A 5,240-nucleotide genomic window follows, 5' to 3' on the forward strand; every position below is an offset into this window, starting at 1 on the left:
GGCTGCGGCGGATGGCGGCGGAGACGCGCGGTTTGCGTCACTTCCGCTGCGATGTCAAATTGATCGTTTCAGAAAAGAAAGAACCAAAGAACACTTAAGTGTCACAGGCCAAATTTCCGAGTTTCGTGAATTTATATGCATATCTTTCCTAAAATGAGTGCGCAAGAAAATTTTAAGAATCACAGAGGCGTGTGTTGTCAGCGGGTACCTCGCGGGCCGTCCAGGACCACAACAGCGGGGCCGCATAGGAGTCCCGCGGGCATTGCGTCCGTCCACATGAACCACAGTGCAATGTGGGTATATTGAGGTGTATCGCCCGAGCGCCGCCAAGGGTTCGACTCGCGCCGGGCTTTTTCAAACACGCTCCGGAAGAGTTTGACCAGCCGGAGACCGCGCGTATATCGCTTGCGGTTTTCAAGCGTGAGCGCGGAGCGGACCGGAGGGGCAAAGCCAAGTGGCGTAGCTGGGAGGGGTACTTCGTACTTTACTTCAAAGAATCAGATGTATGTTGCGCACACGCCAAAAATTAAAAACTCAGAAAAGAAATATCCTAGGAAACATCAGAAAATAATCACGAAAAAAATAGGAAAATAAAGAAAAAATCAATTAAAAAATCAGAAAAAATAAAGAAGAAATAGTGTCCCCTTATATTATAGGAAAATACCCCTCTCGGCTACGACCCTTCTGGCTGGTGGCCGGCGACGCCTAGGCTGCGCCGCTGGGCGTGCCGACCGCTCCCCGGGTCCTGCCCTGCCGCGCCCTGCCGCTGCTCGTATCTATCTGCGGCGGTCGGACATCAAATGCCCATGCTCCTCCGGCCCCTACACGCCCTGCCCGGCCAGCACCGGCCAGCCGCCCGGCTAGACCTGTTGCTACCGTATTTTACATTACAACACGTTCCCTATATGTTCGCCATCGTCCCTTGCGGTGTTACACAGTGGCGCGGCTGTTCGACACCGGGGCGTGGCGTGGCGTGGCGGGGAGATGGGGCAGTGCGGGGATAGGGCTGGGATGGGGCGGGGATGAGGCGGGGATGGGGCGGGGCGCAATATCATCCAAAGTTGAAATAATGCACAGAGCCAGTGCAAGGGCCGCCGGCCGCACCACGCTAGAGGGGCGTGCCACCTCTGCATCACTCTTTTGTGTAATGCAATATGCGCTGGGCGGGGCGCGGCGGCGGCACAGAGGGGCTGGCTGAGGAAAGGGTTAGAAAGGTTAGAAAACTGCGCAGATATCGCCACATCTTTGGGGGGAAAAGGGGCGAGCAAGTTCCAACCCCCGGGCAGAGCTTTCAAATAGGACGCCTGAAAGCCTGCTAATCTACAGGACATCACCCTCGACGACGGACGCCTACGAAAAACTAACCCCGCGACCCGCGACATCTGATTCGGTCGACCAATACCCCCGCCCGGCCAGGAGGTAGAGGGAGAGGGGAGTTCTAGACGCGCCCCGGCATGGAGACTCTGGAGCTCACGGTGTCTCTCGCAAACAGGTGGCAATACACTAGATTGTGCATCGCCCTGGGCTGGACCTGGGCTGGCACCCCCCCCCCTTCCCCGCGTCACGCACTCGCGGGGGGGGGCGCCGTGTCGTCACGATCACCAGCAGGTCACTCGGAGTGCCGCCGCCACGCAGCCCGCCGTTCTCACGGCCGGGATAGTTTCCGTCCAGACGCTTCTCTTCCTCCTCGTGTGCCGCTGTGGCGGAGGGAGTGCGCGGCTCCGGGCCGAGGTCACCGGGGGGTTAAAGTATTTGGTAACCAAAGGTGGACCAAAAGCGCCGAGGCACGACGACGGGAGGGGAGTTCAGTCCCAGCCAGGCGACCGTCTCGACCGAAAGTTTCCCGCCCAGTAAAGTGCTTTCTCCGTTGGTCGTAGGGCCAGCAGGGCCCGGCAGCCCCGGCAGCAGCAGCCCACGCCTGCGCGTCGGCGCCGCCGCTTTTTCGCCGAACGAAAGTGACTCTGATCGCGTCGCATCGCCCGCCACGCAACGCGAAAGAAAAGGGACGCGGAGCTAAACGGTTTAATTTAACGAGGCGCTTGGCGTCGTCAATTTTTTCTTTCTTTTTTTTTGGGGGGGGGGGCGAACGCGAAACGATACGGCAATTATTTGACCAGGTCGGCGGCGTCGTGCACTGCGCAGTATGGCGTCGCGAGGCGGGGCGTGGCGGAGCGCGGCGGCAGACCCGGCGACCCTAAACGCGACCCGGAGCCGACAGCGGGGGCGGGGGGCCCGGAGGAGAGCCCCGGAGCACCGTGCCGGGCTGCGTGCCCCGGAGGAACGACTCTCACTTTCCTGCAGGATATTTTGGTCCTCGGGAGCACGAGAAGGGTTCCCCGAGGAGATCCGCGAGGTGCAAAGAGTACGCCCGCCCCCGGCTGGCCCCCACCGAGCCCAACGCCTCCCCCTCCCCCCCCAAACATGCTATGAAGTCACACATGCCAAACGATTTAGAGCAGACTTTGGCCACACAGAGCGGAGGTACATATTTTCGTGGTAAATGAGAGAGCTAAAACTGAGGTTGGAAGAGATAACAATACATACATACGCAATGTCCCTGCAGGAGTCAGGGAAACCTAACCTCCGAACAGGGCCGATGTTGGAAGAAATCAAATCAATAGACAGTCGTAAAACTTGTACGTAACTGCTACGAAATCGTCAGAACTGTTAGGAGACCTAGCAGATATTGCCTTGCAAGTTTTAGTCCCTAGATACAAAATCAAAAGCCATTCACGTCTATGGGCCTGGAGCACCTGTGGTTACTCACCAAAAGGCCGAGCCAAAAGACTACATTTCTCCGAAATCAGACGAACGGCGTAGAAGTATGGGTCCCACGCAGTGCCAGATTAATGCTTCCTACAGCGAAAGAAAGCACGAGATCAGAGATGGCGAGATAAATACATTTGAACACAGTTCAGCTGTTTAGCCTAGACTGAGAGATAGGTTATGGTCGAGGTTATGGTGCATACTCAAAAATCAAAGACAATCAGAAATAAACTTCGAATAACGAACATTATCGGGTTCTCAGCTACATACCTTTGTTTAAACCGTTGGTGAGACAACAAAATTTTCGATACTCTTCCTTAAAACCACTCAAACAAGGAAAATATTGAGATCGCCTCAGGCTCCAGCCGCGCCGCGACCAAGCAATACGACTGCGGCGGATGGCGGCGGAGACGCGCGGTGTGCGTCACTTCCGCAGCCATTTCAAATTGATCGTTTCAGAAAAGAAAGAACCAAAGAACACTAAGTGTCACAGGCCAAATTTCCGAGTTTCGTGAATTTATATGCATATCTTTCCTAAAATGAGTGCGCAAGAAAATTTTAAGAATCAGCTGATCAATGAACTAAAATACCTGAGTACTGACTTTGAATAACCCAATAAACACGAAAAACTCACGAGGACGTCATATTGACATCAAAAGGACTAATTTGGTCACGAAAAAGGTCAAAATTTAGGCCAAAACTCGGTCATTTTGACGTCAAATGACCGAAAATGACCTATTCGTGACATTTTCGTGTTCTCTGGGAACACAAAGTGCTCCGCCAGCGGCTTGGCTCCCCCCACCCCCTCTCTCCGTGAGGGAATGACAAGGTAGAGTGGCCAACTGCATATTTCAAGAGCATTATATCAAAACTTTCGTGTTCCTTTCGAACAGAAGTGTCCCCCGAGTATATAGGCGTGTATACTCAAACACGGCATCGGTACGCCGGCGGATCGGGAAGTTAAGCTTGGGGTGGGGGTGGGGGGCAAATAGTGGAAGGGGATAGGGGGCTCCCGAGACCCCGCCACAAATACGAAAGAAAACTAATTCTACTGCCCCGTCCCGCTGACCCCCTTCCCATTGACGGCCTCGCGGCCTTCTCCTCCCCTCGGCGGCGCGGCGAAGCTGTTCATCCTCGGCAAGAGAGCGATCGCCTCTCGAACAACAGGATTGGCGCAACAAAGTGAACAAAGTGCCCGGTAATGGTCGATGGTCGTGGTGGCGATATAAATTTCCAGTGGGTGTCGCTGGCGCCGCGATCGCCTGCGTGACTGTACTGTAATTTATTGGGGGCGAGTCCGTTATCGAAACGATAGCGCAAATCAGAAATGCCAACGTTTTTCCTAATCTAAGCCACGACTTTTACAAAAATAAAAATAAATGTAAATCAGTAGTGATCAAGTGATCTTCCCGATTCATCACTTATTCAACCCTTCGCGTCTGCTCAGCGCATGACTTCTGCTGTCCTACGCGTCAACATGTTTTTGCCCTGCATCTATTGTTTGGATCGCATAACAATAACTGGAGGGTCGCGGCCGCCGAAGTGGCCGCGAGGCAGCCGAGCCGGCGACGACCCGACCAGGTGTCACTGGGGCAATGGCCCGGGCACGCGTCCGCGTGCACCCTTATCTCCCGGGGCCGTCATCGGGGTCCTCTATACACGACACTGCGAATGGCACCCGGGGCGGCACCTTGTCGGGCTTGGCCTGGGGGGTGGCCACGACCGAGAGGGTTGCGACTTACTGTACTTTGAGACACAGCCACATCGAAGCAGCCAGACCAGCAGGTCAGTGTTGTCAAGCGAACGAAAGAAACGCCCTACTCCGAGGGGGAAATCACTTGCGAAATAGTTCGTATACCTTCCCCCGAAATAGTCCGAAATAAAGGCGAAATAGCGGCGAAATAGAGCGAAATAAAGACGAAATAGACGCGAAATAGTCGGTGAAATAGTCGCGAAATACCCCTGAAATACTCCGAAATAGCGCGAAATAGCCTGAAATAATCTGAAATAGGCGGAATATAGCCGAAATGGCAGGAGAAATAACCGAAATGGTAGGAGAAATACCACGAAATAGTCCGTACGCTACGAACCCTAGTGATTTTCCCCTCGCCCTACTCCTCCCCCTGCGATTGTGTTTTTGTCTTCTGAATCCCCCCGCGGACGCCGGACTGCGACGGAACCGCCAGAGACAGACTATTTGAGAAACGTTCGCGGAGCTCTGGAGAAAACTGTTCAATCCGCCTCGTTCGTTTCGGATGACCCGCCTTGTCGCGTCGTCTTTCTCTCCTGTCCGCTGCCCGCGAGCCCCTGACCCCGTTCGACCCGTTGTGTCTTTCTGTTGGGTCCCATAGGACTCGCAGGGGCCGCCCGGGCCGGGCCAGTCGAACGCCCATGGCCCTATGGCCTGTCGTGGGCGTCTCATAAACATCTCCGCGGGGCCTCCTGACCTGACCTGCGGGCGGGGCTGGCGGGGC

Source organism: Frankliniella occidentalis, unplaced genomic scaffold (assembly GCF_000697945.3).
Source record: "Frankliniella occidentalis isolate FOCC.00 unplaced genomic scaffold, Focc_3.1 Scaffold79, whole genome shotgun sequence".
NCBI classification, from domain to species: domain Eukaryota; kingdom Metazoa; phylum Arthropoda; class Insecta; order Thysanoptera; family Thripidae; genus Frankliniella; species Frankliniella occidentalis.